Raw genomic sequence first — 18,993 nt, forward strand, 5'->3', positions numbered from 1 at the left:
CGCCATTACGTGGCGATGTTAACTTATAAAATTTAGCGGAAGCGAAAAACTCGCCCGCTATTAACGTAATATACATTTTTCTCCACACCCGCCCGACGTTGCAGAAAATACGTAGCTTTAAGATTCTTATTTTCAGTACAACAGCCGAGAGCCAGAGCCAGGACTCCGACTACAATGCAATGGTTAACGGAGGTAAGAAGAAATACTCTCGCGCGTGTGTGGGCCGCAATTGTAATTAATAACTAAAGATTTTTTTGCTTTAAAGAGAGCTGACTAGCCGAGGAAATTAATATGAAAAGTTTATTCCATTATTCAACTTATATGTTCATGCTTTAAGATTCAGCGAGTCTAACATTCATGAACGTAACAAATAATTTAAGATTAATATTGTTAAAAAGGAAAACTTCGCAAAAGCATTTAATTTCAAATAAAAATTGAATGAAATATTTTGATTAAGGCCCACCACGTAAGCCGGCAACAATCCACGTGACCAACAAATAATATATTAAATTACGACGGCCGACGGACGCGAGGATCTCCCCCCACCTCCACTCCGCTCATCGTTTTTACAGCGAAATGAAAACTTACTGCAGTTAGACTAAAGCTGTAAGAATCGTCCAAAAGTGATTATGTGACACACGAATCATGGCCTTGTTAAAGGGGTTTAAGTCCCGTTTTACCCTTTTTTTAGTGAAATATGGTGTCGGGATATTGACACGAAACTACATACGTTAGTATTAAACGAACTTTAGTCCCACCAATCCTTGACGGAACACCAGAGCTTCAACCTTTTCATGTCGTATCAATAGGACTTAAGTTGTTTTGGCAGTGAACTCTGGGTGTGAAGACAATGAAAGCAGTTACGCATGGAAATAATAGACTAATATCACACCACAAAATAACAAAGAAGAAGCTGCAACTTTCTTGTTTTTTATCATTCATGATTCTTTTAGAATTTTAAGATAGTTGACTTAAGATAAATTGTTAATGAAACAATTAAAAAAATTTAAAAAGAGTAAGGGTTGTTGTTGTGGTCTTTAGTCCTGAGACTGGTTTGATGCGGCTCCCCATGCTACTCTATCCCGTGTAAGCTTCTTCATCTCCCAGTACCTACTACAACCTACATCCTTCTCAATCTGCTTAGTATATTCATCTCTTGCTCTTCCTCAACGATTTTTTCCCCTCCACGCTGCCCTCCAGTACTAAATTGGTGATCCCTTGATGCCTCAGAACATGTCCTACCAACCAATCCCTTCTTCTAGTCAAGTTGTGCCACAAATTTCTCTTCTCCCCAATTCTCTTCAGTACCTCGTCATTAGTTATGTGATCTACCCATCTAATCTTCAGCATTCTTCTGTAGCACCACATTTCGAAAGCTTCTATTCTCTTCTTGTCCAAACTATTTATCGTCCATGTTTCACTTCCATACATGGCTACACTCCATACAAATTTTCAGAAATGACTTCCTGACATTTAAATCTATACTCGATGTTAACAAATTTCTCTTCTTCGGAAACGCTTTCCTTGCCATCGCCCGTCTACATTTTATATCCTCTCTACTTCGACCATCATCAGTTATTTTGCTCCCCAAATAGCAAAACTCCTTTGCTACTTTAAGCGTTTCATTTCCTAATCTAATTCCCTCAGCATCACCCGACTTAATTCGACTACATTCCATTATCCTCGTTTTGCTTTTGTTGATGTTCATCTTACATCCTCCTTTCAAGACACTGTCCATTCCGTTCAACTGCTCTTCCAAGTCCTTTGCTGCCTCTGACAGAATTATATTGTCATCGGCGAACCTCAAAGTTTTTATTTCTTCTCCATGGATTTTAATACCTACTCCGAATTCTTCTTTTGTTTCCTTTACTGCTTGTTCAATATACAGATTGAATAACATCGGGGAGAGGCTACAACCGTGTCTCACTCCCTTCCCAACCACTGCTTCCCTTTCATGCCCTTAGACTCTTATAGGTAAGGGTAAGAGGACTGAAACCTTATTTTTAAGGAATATAATAAAATAAGATCATGTACAAGGACAACAGTACATAAGCAGTAGTAAGAAACTGTGAAAAAGTATCGAGTCAGGTTATACATTGAATGTTAATACCTAGTAACTAAAGTACTATAAGGAAACAACCCCACGAATGGAAACAATGAAACGTACTGTGCCCCGATCTGAACAAGTTACATTTAAGCCTTCTGACTTTAATTTAGGCACTCTTCAGATCTGAAAAGATATGTTGCGACTTCAGTTTACATCCGTAGCTCTGTATTTGATACATTGAAGCTTTCACGGCCTAATAACATGAATGTTATAGCTTTCCCCAATACCTTAGCTCATCCAGACAGCAGTGTGCCCGTCAAAACCAAAAAAGTTGTGGACATTCAGCAAGTACTCTCATATATTCCTCATGGAGGAGAAGAAAAGATTTTCTACCGAGCGGTTGTTAACTGAAACAACACGGCCGGAGCTCATGACGTTAGTGAAAGATCACTGTTAAATTAGTATTTGTAAAGTCACTGACTTTGTGCCCTGTTTGAAAACCACAGTTTATCTTTTGTTTATTATGTGTTTAGATGTTTTAAAAGTATTAAATAACATGATACCATGATATCACTATCTGTTCCCCCCTTCCTTGCTCCATCCCCCAATGGCGCTTGAGAAAAATGATAGTCCATAAATATCTGTTGAATTATAATTTCTCGGATTTTCCCGTCATCATCGATTCGCGAGACGTGCATGGGAGGAAGTAATATGTTCCCCGACGCGTCTCGGAACGTACTCTCTCCGATTATCAATGGAGTAACTTCCCTTGATGTATAACGCCTCTCTTGCAGCGTCTGCCACTGGGGTTTGTTGAGCCTCACGGTACAGCTCTCGCACGGTGTAAACGATCCTATGACGAAACGCTCTCGTTCTCGTTATATCTTCTCCATCTCTTCTATTAATCCTACCTGCTTAGGGTCCCAGACTGATGAAGAATACTCAAGCACCGCTTCAATAAGCACCTTTTAAGCCACTTCCATTGTGGATGAGTTACATTTCGTTAAGATTCCTCCTATGAATCTCAGGATGGCATCTACTTTTCCTACTACATGTTTTATGTGACCATTCCCTTCAGGCCGTTCCGTATACTTTATCCCTACGTAATTTACGGTAGTTAATGTTTCCATTTATTTGTCACCAGCAGACTAATCGTATACAAGTGAATTTCTTCGATGTGCACAACGTTACCCTTCCTAAAGTTCAGAATCAACTGCCTGTCCCCTGTCCCTCCACCAATAATCAATCCTCTGCATATCTTCCTGCAATTTACAAGTCTTCTGACGTTCCTACTTCCTTATACACAGCTGCATCACACTCGACCAGCCTTATGTACCTTCCGATGTCACCCACCCCACTATATCTTTTTTTTTTTTTTTTCATCAGTCTACTGACTGGTTTGATGCGGCCCGCCACGAATTCCTTTCCTGTGCTAACCTCTTCATCTCAGAGTAGCACTTGCAACCAACGTCCTCAATTATTTGCTTGACGGATTCCAATCTCTGTCTTCCTCAACAGTTCTTTCCCTCTACAGCTCCCTCTAGTTCCATGGAAGTCATTCCCTCATGTCTTAGCAGATGTCCCATCATCCTGTCCCTTCTCCTTATCAGTGTTTTCCACATATTCCTTTCCTCTCCGACTCTGCGTAGAACCTCCTCATTCCTTACCTTATCAGTCCACCCAATTTTCAACATTCGTCTATAGCACCACATCTCAAATGCTTCGATTCTCTTCTGTTCCGGTTTTCCCACAGTCCATGTTTCACTACCATACAATGCTGTACTCCAGACGTACATCCTCAGAAATTTCTTCCTCAAATTAAGGCCGGTATTTGATATTAGTAGACTTCTCTTGGCCAGAAATGCCTTTTTTGCCACAGCTAGTCTGCTTTTGATGTCCTCCTTGCTCCGTCCGTCATTGGTTATTTTACTGCCTAGGTAGCAGAATTCCTTAACTTCATTGACTTCGTGACCATCAATCCTGATGTTAAGTTTCTCGCTGTTCTCATTTCTACTACTTTTCATTACCTTCGTCTTTCTCCGATTTACTCTCAAACCATACTGTGTACTCATTAGACTGTTCATTCCGTTCAGCAGATCATTTAATTCTTCTTTACTTTCACTCAGGATAACAATGTCATCAGCGAATCGTATCATTGATATCCTTTCACCTTGTATTTTAATTCCACTCCTGAACCTTTCTTTTATTTCCATCATTGCTACCTTGATGTACAGATTGAAGAGTAGGGGCGAAAGGCTACAGCCTTGTCTTACACCCTTCTTAATACGAACACTTCGTTCTTGATCGTCCACTCTTATTATTCCCTCTTGGTTGTGGTACATATTGTATATGACCCGTCTCTCCCTATAGCTTACCCCTACTTTTTTCAGAATCTCGAACAGCTTGCACCATTTTATATTGTCGAACGCTTTTTCCAGGTCGACAAATCCTATGAAAGTGTCTTGACTTTTCTTTAGCCTTGCTTCCATTATTAGCCGTAACGTCAGAATTGCCTCTCTCGTCCCTTTACTTTTCCTAAAGCCAAACTGATCGTCACCTAGCGCATTCTCAATTTTCTTTTCCATTCTTCTGTATATTATTCTTGTAAGCAGCTTCGATGCATGAGCTGTTAAGTTGATTGTGCGATAATTCTCGCACTTGTCAGCTCTTGACGTCTTCGGAATTGTGTGGATGATGCTTTTCCGAAAGTCAGATGGTATATCGCCAGACTCATATATTCTACACACCAACGTGAATAGTCGTTTTGTTGCCACTTCCCCCAATGATTTTAGAAATTCTGATAGAATGTTATCTATCCCTTCTGCCTTATTTGACCGTAAGTTCTCCAAAGCTCTTTTAAATTCCGATTTTAATACTGGATCCCCTATCTCTTCTAAATCGACTCCTGTTTCTTCTTATATCACATCAGACAAACCTTCACCCTCATAGAGGCTTTCAATGTATTCTTTCCACCTATCTGCTCTCTCCTCTGCATTTAACAGTGGAATTCCCGTTGCACTCTTAATGTTACCACCGTTGCCTTTAATGTCACCAAAGGTTGTTTTGACTTTCCTGTATGCTGAGTCTGTCCTTCCGACAATCATATCTTTTTCGATGTCTTCAAATTTTTCCTGCAGCCATTTCGTCTTAGCTTCCTTGCACTTCCTATTTATTTCATTCCTCAGCGACTTGTACTTCTGTATTCCTGATTTTCCCGGAACATGTTTGTACTTCCTCCTTTCATCAATCAACTGAAGTATTTCTTCTCTTACCCATGGTTTCTTCGCAGCTACCTTCTTTATACCTATGTTTTCCTTCCCAACTTCTGTGATGGCCCTTTTTAGAGATGTCCATTCCTCTTCAACTGTACTGCCTACTGCACTATTCCTTATTGCTGTATCTATAGCGTTAGAGAACTTCAAACGTATCTCGTCATTCCTTAGTACTTCCGTATCCCACTTCTCTGCGTATTGATTCTTCCTGACTAATGTCTTGAACTTCAGCCTACTCTTCATCACTACTATATTGTGATCTGAGTCTATATCTGCTCCTGGGTACGCCTTACAATCCAGTATCTGATTTCGGAATCTCTGTCTGACCATGATGTAATCAAATTGAAATCTTCCCGTATCTCCCGGCCTTTTCCAATTATACCTCCTCCTATTGTGATTATTGAACAGGGTATTCGCTATTACTAGCTGAAACTTGTTATACAACTCAATTAGTCTTTCTCCTCTTTCATTCCTAGTCCCAAGCCCATATTCTCCTGTAACCTTTTCTTCTACTCCTTCCCCTACAACTGCATTCCAGTCGCCCATGACTATTAGATTTTCGTCCCCCTTTACATACTGCATTAACCTTTCAATATCCTCATACACTTTCTCTATCTGTTCATCATCGGCTTGCGAAGTCGGCATGTATACCTGAACTATCGTTGTCGGTGTTGGTCTGCTGTCGATTCTGATTAGAACAACCCGGTCACTGAACTGTTCACAGTAACACACCCTCTGCCCTACCTTCCTATTCATAACGAATCCTACACCTGTTATACCATTTTCTGCTGCTGTTGGTATTACCGGATACTCATCTGACCAGAAATCCTTGTCTTCCTTCCACTTCACTTCACTGACCCCTACTATATCTAGATTGAGCCTTTGCATTTCCCTTTCCAGATTTTCTAGTTTCCCTACCACGTTCAAGCTTCTGACATTCCACGTCCCGACTCATAGAACGTTATCCTTTCGTTGATTATTCAATCTTTTTCTCATGGTAACCTCCCCCTTGGCAGTCCCCTCCCGGAGATCCGAATGGGGGACTATTAAGGAATCTTTTGCCAATGGAGAGATCATCATGACACTTTTTCAATTACAGGCCACATGTCCTGTGGATACACGTTACGTGTCTTTAACGCAGTGGTCTCCATTGCCTTCTGCATCCTCATGTCGTTAATCATTGCTGATTCTTCCGCCTTTAGGGGCAATTTCCCACCCCTAAGACAAGGGAGTGCCCTGAACCTCTATCTGCTCCTCCGCCCTCTTTAACAAGGCCGTTGGCAGAATGAGGCTGACTTCTTATGCCGGAAGTCATCGGCCGCCAATGCTGATTATTTATCAAAATTTAGGCAGTGGCGGGGATCGAACCCGGGATCGAAGACGTTTTGATTATGAATCAAAGACGCTACCCCTAGACCACGGGCCACTATATCAGTAGCACAGATTGCAAACAGCCGGCCTGGGTGGCCGAGCGGTTCTAGGCGCTACAGTCTGGAACCGCGCGACCGCTGCGGTCGCAGGTTCGAATCCTGCCTCGGGCATGGATGTGTGTGATGTTCTAAGGTTAGTCAGGTTTAAGTGGTTCTATGTTATAGGGGACTGATGACCTCAGAAGTTAAGTCCCATAGTGCTCAGAGCCATTTCAACCAATTTTTGATTGCAAACAGTAGCGCTGTTATCACACCTCTTGGTGCTACACTTGAAATAACTTTTAAATCTGTCCATTTTGTTCCACTAAGAGCGACTTGTTGAGTTTTAGCTGCAAGAAGTCCTGAATCCGGTCACAAATCTAATCCGATTCTCGTTAAGCCAGTATTTCGTTCACTAAACAACAGTGTGGAACTGTACTCAATGCCTCGCTGAAGTTAAGGAGCACGGCTTCAAGCGGAGCACTGATGTCTACGGCACTCTCAGCGGGCATAGTGAGGTAAATTTCGCAAGATACCTGTGGAAAACACTGTTTGATGGTATATTTTACGCCACTATGTTAACCACACATTTCCGTTTTCCTTCCATGACAGGAATAAATGAATGTTACTATACAGATATTAGATAATGGGGACTTCTGATTCTATGTACTGTAAAGCCAAAACATTATGGCCGCTGCCCACGGCGACGTTGGATCCGCCTGGTGTCGTTGCGGCCATAGAAGTATGTAAGCGGAGCAGACACGAACGAGGGATCACCCTAGCGAAGATACGGGCTGCAAATGGGGGCAAAATGCGTTGAAATAAGCGACTTTGATCAAAGGGACGATTATTATCACGCACAGCCTACGGACGAGTACCTCAAAAACGGTGAAACTGTTCCAATGTTCACATAGGACTGCCGTGAGCATCTACGGAAAGAGGCAGAAGGACAGTGAAATCAGCACTAGGCTTGGACGTCCACAACACTCACAGAACGTGGGGTTCGTAGGCTTGTCTGCTCCGTAAAGTAAGATAGATGATGATCTGTGACATCTCTGCACAAAGAGCACGATGCTGGTGCATTCATAAGTGTTTCGGAGCAAACCGCTCATCGTATGTTGTTTAACATGGAGTTCGGCAGCAGGCCACCCCTAAGTGTTCACATGTTGATCCAACGACATCGGCAGTTACCACTGCAGTGGGCACGGGGAAACCGGGATTCGACCGCCCATCAATGTCATCTCTTCAGGTGAAGCACATTTTTGCTACACTTGGTCGGCGGTCGTCTCAACAAACGCCGTCATCGAGGTGAACGGCGGCTCGAAACGTGTAGCGCGCCGCGGACGCTGGCTGGTGGAAGCAGTATTATGTTGTGGGAGACATTCTCCTCCGCTTGCATGGGACCTGTGGTAGTAACCGAAGACACGTTGAGGGCTGCGAATCACCTGCAGCTCTTTGATGCTTCATGACTTCCCCGACGGCGATGCCATCTTTCAGCAATATAATTGTCTGTGTCTCCGACCCAGAACCGTGCTACAATGGTTTGAGGATCATTACAGTGAACTCACGTTGATGTCTCGGCCGTCATATTCGGCTGAAGTAAATCCTATGGAACCCATCTGGGGCGCTATCGGCCGCCATCACCGCGGCTCATTCTTTAAACGAATTACATGACTTATTCGTAAACATCTAATGCCACATACCTCCACAAGTCTACCAACAAACGATGGTTTCCCTGATACGCAGACTCAGTTATGTATTTCGTCCCAGAGACGGACAAACAAGCGATTAAGCAGATGGTCATAATGTTTTGGCTCATCAGTGGATATGATAAGAGACTTGGGTTCTGACTATGTTGTCGTTGACACACCAAAGGAGTTGATGGATTTCTTGACAGCTCACATCACAAGAGAAACCTCATCAGGCTACATTCCGGTGTAAGTTGTGTCTACTTGCAACCTTCCTTGTGTTGTACAAACCCCTCCTCCCACTCACATGATGTTTTGGTTCATTTTCTTAAAAATAAATAATAATTATTTTGTAATTTTTGACTATGTACACAAGTATTTGGGATGAGAGTGTACAATGAAGCATTGTAATGAGGTTGTATTTAGTATTGTTGTACGAGGGCGTCCTGAAAACTAATGCCTCTGAATTTTTTATGTGATAAATCTTAAAGCTTTTTAAATAAATCAAACGTTATTAAGATTCTGCATGTTTGTTCTTCATATCTACATACAGATTTGAAGCCCTCTCCCGCTTGAGGGCTCGTACCTATTGCTTGTAACACACCCATGATCTAGGTCTAGCGTCTTCGATTAGTAATCAAAACGTCCTCGGTCCCGGGTTCGAATCCCGCCACCGCTTAAATATTGAATAAAAGTCTTCAGCAATAGCGGCCAAAGACTTCCGGCATAAGAAGTCACCCTCAGTCTACCAACGGTCTGATCAAAGAGGTTCAGGGCACCCTCCTGCTCTTGGGGTGGGGAAACTGCCCCTGAAAGGCGGAGGAATCAGCAACGACTAGCGGCATGAGGATGCAGAAGACAGTGGAAACCACTGCATTAAAGACGCATAATGTGTATCCGCAGGAAATGTGGCCTCGAACCGAAAAAACGTCATAATGGTCTCTCCACTGGCAATGAATACTGATCTCCGGTTGTGGCCTGCCAAAAGCAAGGTGAACATGAGAAAAAGATTGGGTAACCAACTAGAGGATAACGTTCTAGGTGTCGGGGCGTGGAATGTCAGAAACTTGAACGTGGTAGGGAAGCTAGTAAACCTCAACAGGGACACGTTAAGGCTCAATCTAGATACAGTGGGGGTCAGTAAAGTGAAATGGGAAGAAGACGATTTCTGGTCAGACGAGTGTAGGGTAATATCAACAGCAGCAGGAAATGGTTGAACAGGTGCAGAAATCTTTATGAATAGGAAGGTAGGGCAGATAGTGAATTACTGTGAACAGTTTAGTGATAGGGTTGATTTTATCAGAACCGACAGCAAACCAGCACCGACAACGGGACTTCAAATATACATGCCAACGTCGCAAGCTGAAGATGAAGAGATAAAGAAAGTAAGTGACACTGAACGGGTAATTCAGTACGTAAAGGGAGAGGAAAATCTAATAATCATGGGGCATGGGAATGCCGTTGTAGGGGACTGAGGAGAGGAAAGCGTTGCGGGAGAATATGCGCTCGGTAGTCGGAATGAGAGGGGAGAAAGACTAATTGATTTTTGCAATAAATTTCAGCTAGTAATAGCGGATACTTTGTTCTAGAATCACAAGAGAAGCACGTATACTTGAAAAGGCCGGCAGATACGGGAAGATTTTAGTTAGATTACATTATAGTCAGACAAGGATTCCGAAATCATTTACTGTAAGGCGTACCCATGAGCAGATACAGATTCAGATCACAATTTAGAGACGATGAAGAGCAGACTGAAGTTTAAGAGACTAGGCAGGACGAATCAGTAGGCAAAGAAGTGGGTTACGGAATTACTAAGGAATTAAGAGATAGGCTTGAAGTTCTCTAAGGCTACAGATATTGCGATAAGGAATAGACAGTTCACTGAAGAGGAATGGACATATCTAAAAAGGGCAGTAGCAGAAGCTGGAAATAAAACCATTGGTACAAAGAAGATAACTACGAAGAAACCATAAGCAACACAAGAAATATTTGACCGATGAAAGTAGAAAGTACAAAAATGTTCAGAGAAACTCAGGAATACAGAAATACCAGTCGCTTAAAAATGAAATAAACACGAAGTTCAGAGAATCTAAGGCGGAAAGGTTGTTTGAAAAAATGTGAAGTAATCGAGAAAGAAATGATTGTCGGAAGGACCGACTCAGTATATAGAAAAGTCAAAACAGCCTTCGGTGAAGTTAAAAGAAAATGTGGTAACATTAAGAGTCAATTGGAATTCCACTGTTAAATGCAGAAGAGAGAGCGGATGGGTCGAAAGAGTACACTGAAGGCATCTACGCGGGGTAAGATTTGTTCAAAAATGTTTAAATGTGTGTGAAATCTCATGGGACTTAACTGCTAAGGTCATCAGTCCCTAAGCTTACACACTACTTAACCTAAATTATCCTAAGGAAAAACACACACACCCATGCTCGAGGGAGGACTCGAACCTCCGCCGGGATCAGCCGCAGAGTCGAAGATTTGTCTGATGTGATATAAGAAGAAACAGGAGTTGATGTAGAAGAGATACGGCATCCAGTATTAGAATAAGAATTTAAAAGAGCTTTGGAAGACTTAAGATCAAATCAGGTAGAAGGGATAGATAATATTCCATCAGGATTTCTCAAATCATTGGTGGATGTGACAACAAAACGGCTATTCACGTTAGTGTGTAGAATGTATAAGTCTGCTGACGTACCATCAGACTTTCAGAAAAACATCATCCACACAATTCCGAACACTGCAAGAGCTGACAAGTGAGAGAATTATTGCACAATCAGCTTAACCGCTCATGCAACCAAGCCGCTGACAAGCGTGACGTACAGAAGAACAGAATAGAAAATTGAGGATGTGTTAGATGACGATCAGGTAAGGAAAGGTAAAGGCACTGTAGCGGCTGTTCTGACTTTGCGGCTAATAGTGGAAACTAGACTAAAGAATAATTAAGACACGTTCGTAGGATTTGTCGACCTGGACAGAGCGTTCGACAAAGACAAATGGTGCAAGATGTTCGAAAGTCTGAGGAAAATAGGGGTAAGCTATACGATATAGGGAGAGACCGGTAATATACAACATGTACAACAGACAAGAAGGAGCAGTAAGAGTGGAAGAACATGACGAAGGGCTCATATTAAAAGGGGTCTAAGACAGGGGTATAGTCTTTCGGGCCTTATTGTTCAATCTATATATCGAAGAAGCAATGATGGAAGTAAAAGAAAGGTTCAAGAGTGGAACTAAAATTAAAGGTGAAAGCATGTCAATGATAACATTCGCTGCTCACTTTGCTATGCTCAGTGAAAGTGAAGAAGAATTAGAGTGTATACTGAATGGAATGAACAATCTTATGAGTACAGAATATCGATTGAGAGTAAATGGAAGAAAGACTAAAGTAATGAGAAGTAGCAGAAATGAGAACAGCGAGAAACTTAACATCAGGATTTATGGTCACGAAGTAGATGGAGTTAGGGAATACTGATATATAGGCAGCAACATAACCTAAGACGGACGGAGCAAAGTGGACATCAAAAGCAAACTAGCATTGGCAAAAAAGGGCATTCCTGGTCAACAGAAGTCAACTAGTATCAAATGGCTCTGAGCACTATGGGACTTAACATCTATGGTCATCAGTCAACTAGTATCAAACATGGGCCTTAATTTGAGGAAGAAATCTCTGAGAATGTACATTTGGAGCACAGAATATGTGGGAAATACGGAACAGAAGAGAATCGAAGGATTTGAGATGCGGAGATACAGACGAATGTTTAACCTTATGTGGACTGATAAAGTACGGTATGAGGAGATTCTCAGGAGAATCGGCAAGGAAAGGGATATGTGGAAATGACTGACAAGGAGGAGAGACAGGATGATAGGTCATCTGTTAAGACATCACGTAATATCTTCCATGGTACTAGAAGAAGACAGATATTGGAATAAACCAGCAAACAATTAAGCACTTAGGTTGCAAGTGTTACTCCTAGATGAAGAGATAGGCACACGACGGGAACTGGTGACAGCCGCTTCGAAAGACACATCGTTGTGAACGGTGTGCTGTAACTGAGTTTCAAGTTCGATGAGTTCGTCCACACATGGAGCATCCTCTCCTTGAGCATGACCATGACAGACCACACACAAGCGCTGTAACACCTGCAACAGTCCGGTCTTTGGGCTCACAATCATGAATAGACCTCCATACAGTACCGACATGGCCCAATCCGATTTGCATCTGTTTCCACAACTTAAAGAACTCATTCGAGAAATCCACTTGGACAGTGATGAAGCGGTGCAAGCAGAGGTGAGATTGTGGTTCCGTCAACACACATTCTAAAGTGACGGTATCAACAAACTGGTCTCTTGTTGGGAGAAATGTGTTCGTTGCCACGTTGACAATGTTGAGAAATAAATATGTAGACATGAAGGATAAATAAGTAGAATGTTAATACAGTTTGTTTTATTTAAAAAGCTTTAAGAGTTTTCATGTACAAAATTCGGGTGCATTACTTTTCAGCACGCCCCCGTATGTTTTGTTTGTAGCCCGTCTGAAGATGAAACTGTATGATTTCGAAACTGATCATGCGAATTAAATACCTCAACAAAACAGCTGAACGTTTTATCGAAATACAGCTGTTATCCAATAGCAGCTGTACGTCTATAAAACTGCACCCAGAACGAAATATGTAATTTTTTTTCCTATCAGGGAACAGTTACTGCGCGATCACAGTGTCAACACTTGCATTACCTCCATCCCTCTAAAATCCCCCTTCCCCCCTTCCTCTTTGTCTGTCTTTCAAGTCGTCTGAACGAGGAGACCATTGCAGCCGAAGCACTTCCTCAGATGAAACGATCGGCAACGGCAACTGTAAGTAAAAGCCCTCCATTTCTGCCCAAGATAGGATTTCAGTATAATGTATTGGCTGAGTGACACCTCTTTTTATACATTTTCCATTCTCGTTTTATGAGAATGGATTCTATGATTCGAACTGTGAGACTCGCAGATAAACTGCTGCTTGGACTATCACTGAAAAGTACAGTGTTCTGCAAAAGGAGCAGCTACAGCCATATTTTGAAATATATCCATATAAGTATATAGTTCTGGCAATACCGGCCATGACCTCCTTCTTCTGTGCGAATGCACACATATTACCCGAACTCTTATGGGACACTACGAATGTGTAGTGTGTGGACATATAAGGTGAGAATGTGGGTCTCGCTGGAGGCGTGCGCGAGATAGTCCCTGCAGTCGCACTATCCTCCGTGCCCTCGGTGGCTCAGATGGATAGAGCGTCTGCCATGTAAGCAGGAGATCCCGGGTTCGAGTCCCAGTCGGGGCACACATTTTCACCTGTCCCCGTTGACATATATCACCGCCCGTTAGCGGCTGAAGGTATTAATACATAATTCTAATATTTTGATATCGTGAGACGCCTCGTTGTTTCAGTCGTTACTTGACGGTGTCTTAGGGGATAACAGGAAGGCGAAGAATAGGAAGTGGACAGCTATGAAAGAACGAGTCTTTACAACCTGTTGATAAGGTACAGTTGATCTAAATGTATGCCCGAAGAGAAGCACAATGACAGAGTGTACTGGAAAAAAGGAGGAAGATCAGGGTTTAACGCTTAGTCGACGAAATTACGAAGGACGCAAAACATGCAATGTGCGGAAAGGCGTGAGGATAAAAAACAGATGTACGCCGTATAGAATTCGACACATTGTACTTAACGTCGGGCGTTACTATTGACGGGTGTCCCTTAGTCTCTTCTAAGTGACGATGATGATAATTGGTGTGTGGGGCGCTCAACTGCTCGGTTATCAGCGCCCGTACGAAGTCCCAATCTTTACACAGTCCAATCTCGCCACGTTCATGAATTATGGTGAAATGATGAGAAGAACACAAACACCCAGTCCCCGGGCAGAGAAAATCCCCAACCCGGCCGGGTATCGAATCCGGGACCCCGTGATCCAGAGGCAGCAACGCTAGCCACTAGACCACGAGCTGCGGAAGAGTCGTTAGGCGTTCTTTCACTGATGTGCCGGCAGATACCTGTGACTTTGGATTCGCGATATTTATACCGAGTCGATCGAAACAACTACTGCTCACTGTTTGTTTCATGCGAGGACAAGTATTGGTGCGAAACGTAGGTTTGTTTTGGATCAAGCGGAGCTTCGTGAGGAAACGAACCACATATAAAAGCTGAAGCGTCGAAACGTTTTCTCGTAAGAAATATCTGACTAATTAAAAAACTCGCAGTCTCTGATCTAATCGAAGAGTGACCACGGGATAGCGAAACAAAGGCCGCACAATTTTCGCAATTTCATTAGAATGACAGTAAACTTTCTTTTTCAGATATATCTAAAGTTTCGTTTCGGATATCCTATTAAATTTATCAGAAGTACTCTACGCCATTTTATACGTTTTGTTTATTTCTTTTCCCGTCTATCTTGTCGTCATATACAGCTCCCCTAACCAGAAAACTGCAGTCAATGGTTCTATGACTTCACTGTTGATTTGGCACACACTGAGAGACAAAAAAAAAGTGAAACATCAAAGAGAGATGGTCAAATGTCAATGATACTTCTGTAAATGCCTAACATTGGCGGGTAAGTACACGATTAGAGTTGCAGTTCTATGTGACACATGGAAGCGCCACCAGAGGACATTGTTGTTCGTATTTAGTCTTGTTACTACCCCTAATACGGTATATAACAGGCGTGAACAGCATGAGATGGTGAGTGACCACTGTGGACGACACGGAGTCACCACGCACTAGCGTGAAACACCGATAGCAGCATCTGACGGAGTTCAGAAGGGTCTTCGAAATGGGTTCCCAAGTGGTGGGCTGGTCGAATTGCGCAACATCCATATATGTGGGGCATTCGGAAGGAACAATGACTCGATGTTGGACTACATGGGAAAGTGAGAGGAGGCATACTTATCTTCCACGTTTCGGTCGATTACATCTTTCTATTATAAGGGAGGGACGCTGTATTGGGCACCAAGCACGTCATAAACCATTCGCATCTGCGCCTGACATTCGAGAATATGTAATGGACTCCCTGCAACATTCTCTGTCGTCCCGCACTATTAGTAGGAGAGTAGCACCAGCCGAATTAAGAAATTACCTATATGAAGATGGTAGCTGTTCTTTCGAACATGTAATGCGTATAGTGGGCAGGGGCACTACAAATGTAGTGTGTGGACAGTAAGTTGGAAATGTGGGTCTCACGGGGAGCGTGCCAGAGATAAGTCCCTGCAGTCGCACTATCCTCTGTGTTCTCGATGGCTCAGTCGGATAGAGCGTCTGCCATGTAAACAGAAAACCCCAGGTAGGAGTCCCGGTCCGAGCATACATTTTCAGCTGTCCCCCTTGATATTTATCAACGCCCATGCGTAGGCTGCTGTTAACACAACACAAACGGCTGCGTTTGGAGTGGTGCCGTGAACAGGAAGCATGGACTGCCGATGAATGGCGTCGCCTTGAGTTTAGCCATGAATAGCGATTCTGCAGCGCCTCGCATGACCATCGTTGGCGAGTATGGCAGCGTCCTTGAGATAGGTCCCACTCTTCTCATGTTTCGGAGAGGCACGGCAGTATTACAGCAGGCATCGCGGTGTGGCGAGCCACCAGGTATGACTTCACGTAGCAACTGATAGTGACTGAGGGAACTCTGACATCACAACGACACATCACGGATATCCTGGGTCCTCATGTGTTATCTCTCATGCAACCACATCGTGGTGCCTCTTTTCAACAAGACAATGCTCATCCACACACGTGTCTACGAACTTTCTGTGTGATGTTCTGGTATTCCCGTGAGAAGCGAGTTCCCAAGACCTGTCTCCGACAGAACATGTGCGGGACCTGCTAGGACGTCAGTACCATCCCGGTGCCGGTATCCAGCATATCAAGAGCAAGTTGTGGGCCAGATTGCCTCAGCAGAGGATACAACGGCCTTATTACAGCCTTCCCTACCGAGTTAGTGCATGTTTTGAAGCCAGGGAGAGGGGGGGGGGGGGAGCAACGTCACGCAGGTAAGTGGATTCGTACTGCCACGTTCTTTGTGTATTTGACTCGATAATGCATTAACTGGAATAACATCACATACCCACTCAGCCCATGAAATTGCACTTAATTTCCTCTTCCCCTTCTAAGTGCTTCGCTTTTTTTGTCAGCCTATGTGATGGATTAATATAATAATAATAACACGGCCCAATATAATAATACCACCCAACACCTTTTCACTCACTTGTCCATGAAACCCTCTACAGAACACTGAAGCCAAGAGTCAAATTAGCTGTCACCAAAGCTTTCAACCACTCTCTAACAGCTATTACAATCATGTTCAACTCTCACTACCAACTCCCCCCCCCCCCCCCCCCCACACTACACACACACACACACACACACACACACACACACACACACACACACACACACACACACACACGAACAGAAGTTGGTTTTGAGCATATACTTCGTTAGGTTGGCAACATGTAGGTAAAGAAACCAAAGAGGAGGAGAGACATAACCAAGTTACAAAACTTACGTTGAAAAGGCACGGTGTTCGAACAAACGGCTATATCTAGTGGCAAAAGAATAATAGTACACCACAAAAAGGAGGAGAAATATGGTGAACAGTGTGAAAAAGTTCGGAATACAAAACTGCGCTTATGTTTAGGAAATAAAACGGTAATGAGACCTCCAGACCAGATGAAAGATAACGCAGATCACAGCAAATTGCAAGTAATTACTTATTTACATAAAAAACTGGACGTGAACTGTCTGATAATCAAAAAATAACAAAACTGTATCGTTATAAATCCCATTGAAGGTGCCTTAGAGCAAGGAAAAGGCGAAGCGTCTGGGAAATATAAATTAAGCTGCAGCAAAAAAAGGCGGTTTTATTTACAAAACAAGCATTTCTGTGCTTGCTGCGGAGGATGGCCACGAAAACAAACCTGTGTATTTTCTTTTTGCTGTGTCGGTTATACACTACTTTTGCCGTCCTGTACTTAATTTTCAAGATTATTTTCAAACTTGCCAGCTCGTTTTTGTTAGCTAAAATACAGTTAAACAGGAGAAAGGCATCGACAAAACCAAAGTGTTTCAAATATATTTCATTAATACGTACTCCTGTCTTTTCCAAGTTTAACTAAATGAAAACATCATCTACGAGTGATGAGAACAGTTTTGGAGATGTGGAGGGTAGTTGCTTGATGCAGTACACTCCGTAATTCGAAGTTGAAGAGAGCTCGGAAAAAATTCGAATAACTGAGAGCTGTGGCCGAGCGGCTGTAGGCGCTTCAGTCCGGAACCGCGCTGCTGCTCTGGTCGCAGGTTCGACTCCTGCCTCGGGCATGGATGTGTGTGATGTCCTTAGGTTAGTTAGGTTTAAGTAGTTCTAAGTCTAGGGGACTGATGACCTCAAATGTTACGTCCCATAGTGCTTACAGCCATTTGAACCAATAATTGAGATATTTAGCAAAAGTTTTACTGATGAAAGAGGAATAAAGAAAAAGTTGTAGTAAGAGTATCTCCTCCAAAATAAAGTTTAAAAAATTACTGTCGTTTCAGTAACATTCGTATTTATCTACGAATCGACAGAAGAAAGTTTTTTACCAGTTTCATTACTGTAAAATGGTGCAATATGTTTGAAATTCTGAGAAAAATACGAGTAAGCTATGGGAAAAGATAGGTAACGTGTGCAAGAAACATGCGGGGACAATAAGAATGGAAGCTCTAGAAAGAAGGATTTGGATAAAAATGGGGTAAGACGGGGATGCAGCCTTTCGCCCCAACTGTTCAATCTACGCATTGTAGAAGCAAGGAACTGAAATAAAAGAAAAGTTCACGAGTGGAATTGAAATTCAGTGTCCAAGGAAATCAAAGACACTCTGATGACATTCCTATGCTCAGAGAAAGCGGAGAAGAACTGCAGTACCTGACGAGTAGAAAGAACAGTCTAATATGCACATGCTGCGGACACAGAATGAACCGTAGAAATAATGGAGAGTACCAGAAATGAGATTAGTGAGAAAAGTAACTTCAAAATAGAACAAAATATCTAAAAAAATTCGATAGCGTGTGTTCACAGACTGTTTTACGAAGTTTTAAGGAGATTGCGCAACAACGTTCGTCAAAAAAAGACTCAATATGTGGCAGACAGGAGACTGGTTCTTCCACCACGACAACGCACCTGCACACACAATCACTCCGTTAGACAGTTTTTGGCTAAAAATGGCATGGTTCCGCTGCCCACACACCTTACTCGCCTGACCTGGCTCCGTGCGACTGTTTCTTATTTCCACACATGAAAAGGGGCATGAAAGGGCACCGATTTGACAACATTGAAGAAGTCAAGAAAAAACATGGGACGAGCAGTCAGCCACTTCTAAAGAATACTACAAAAAGTGTTTCGAGCAGCGCTGTGATTTTTGCCACAGGTGGCAGCTTTGTGTACTAAGTTACTCCACCCTATACACTATCACATCAAAAATATCAGATCACTCCTATCTAACGCGGAATAGACCACTACATGTCAGGAGAGGCGGACATGTCAGTATAAAAGGAGGGTGTTTAGTACTG

General features: G+C 42.8%; 1 protein-coding gene and 2 non-coding genes across 5 annotated transcripts in view; 2 read left to right on the top strand and 1 right to left on the bottom strand.

Moving 5' to 3' along the window:
• The window catches only part of LOC126412356 (tyrosine-protein phosphatase non-receptor type 9), a 796,012-nt gene that overhangs the window by 275,705 nt on the left and 501,314 nt on the right, over positions 1 to 18,993 (bottom strand). The gene's annotated exons all lie outside the window — the stretch shown is intronic.
• On the top strand, positions 6,777 to 6,860 carry Trnas-gga (transfer RNA serine (anticodon GGA)). Its single transcript is given in 2 exon segments — positions 6,777 to 6,816; positions 6,826 to 6,860. It is a non-coding gene; the product is annotated as a tRNA-Ser (tRNA).
• Positions 13,666 to 13,740, top strand: Trnat-ugu (transfer RNA threonine (anticodon UGU)). Its single transcript has one exon. It is a non-coding gene; the product is annotated as a tRNA-Thr (tRNA).

The sequence above is a fragment of the Schistocerca serialis genome, chromosome 7 (assembly GCF_023864345.2).
Source record: "Schistocerca serialis cubense isolate TAMUIC-IGC-003099 chromosome 7, iqSchSeri2.2, whole genome shotgun sequence".
In the NCBI taxonomy this organism is placed as follows: domain Eukaryota; kingdom Metazoa; phylum Arthropoda; class Insecta; order Orthoptera; family Acrididae; genus Schistocerca; species Schistocerca serialis.